Source organism: Olea europaea, unplaced genomic scaffold (genome assembly GCF_002742605.1).
Source record: "Olea europaea var. sylvestris unplaced genomic scaffold, O_europaea_v1 scaffold41567, whole genome shotgun sequence".
Taxonomy (NCBI): Eukaryota; Viridiplantae; Streptophyta; class Magnoliopsida; order Lamiales; family Oleaceae; genus Olea; species Olea europaea.
This window is the reverse complement of record NW_019261326.1, coordinates 1-1,024: the sequence shown is the minus strand read 5'-3', so window position 1 is coordinate 1,024 and position 1,024 is coordinate 1. Positions and strand designations below refer to the sequence as shown.

Below are 1,024 nucleotides of genomic sequence, written 5' to 3'. Positions count from 1 at the left end.
AACATAAGTCGTTGGAGAAAGGAATCTATTTTGTTCATATTTTTAAATCTTCTACAAGCTCCTGATGGGAATAATGAAATCATTTGTTCACTTAAGACCTTAAACCTGAAATTTCATAGATGGGGGGTTGGCTCTAAGAGTTGAACTTTGGACCTTTGTTTGCTCTAGTACCATGCTGGACCATCTCATCTAAATATTTAAGTTGTTAAAGAAGGGAGAGGTATTTATTTTATATTTTATATCATAAAAATGTCCTAGGCACAACGAGGGATGACTATTCAGTAACTTAAGAAAATAAACATACTTAAAATAAAATAAAAATGGCAAATACAATGATTTTAACACAATTCAGAAAACATAATGGAATGTATGAGCACACTCACTCAAAAGAAGGCCATCCCAGACATCCGTCTGATTGCGAGGCTGGTGTTACTTGACAATAGAAGAAACCTGTAAGTGTTAATGCGTATGCAGCCACCTTTCCCAAGAGTAGAAGAACATTTGTAGCTTTACTGAGAAAAATAGTTAAAAAGAAAGACTAGTTAGATCTTCTAAAAAGGAGCACATCTAAAAAGGATAAAAAATGGGATACCTCCGAGAATGTTTGTGAAGATCCCAGTGAAGGAATTTAAGACGATTCTCCTCTGACAGATCTTTATTAATAGCTTCAATGGCATTAGCAAACTCTGTACGAAGAATGGATTCTCGAGGCTTCTTTTCATTTGTCTGTTGATAACAAAATTCAATGCCTATAAATTATACACTTTAACAAATTCAACAAGTAACAAATATGGAGTTAACAATTCATCATAACGCCATTAAGTACAAAAGTTGAAATTAAATCCTCACCTTAATCAAATTTAAAATGATAATAGGATTCCCATATCTCTTGACAAGATTTTCAAAATGAAGTCTAGTAGACTCGTAATTTTGTTCCCTTTTTGACACTGCAAATAAACATCAATTGTGAAGTACAGACCTGAAAATCAGATGAGGGTTTTTTGCCACAAAAATAAATAAATAA

At 32.7% G+C, this 1,024-nt stretch overlaps 1 long non-coding RNA gene across 1 annotated transcript; it reads right to left on the bottom strand.

Moving 5' to 3' along the window:
- Window positions 1-348: 348 nt before the first annotated feature.
- On the bottom strand, window positions 349-1,010 carry LOC111387658. Its single transcript, XR_002701440.1, has 3 exons — window positions 850-1,010; window positions 593-726; window positions 349-512 (listed from the first exon to the last, which is right to left on the bottom strand). It is a non-coding gene; the product is annotated as an uncharacterized LOC111387658 (long non-coding RNA).
- Window positions 1,011-1,024: the final 14 nt, after the last annotated feature.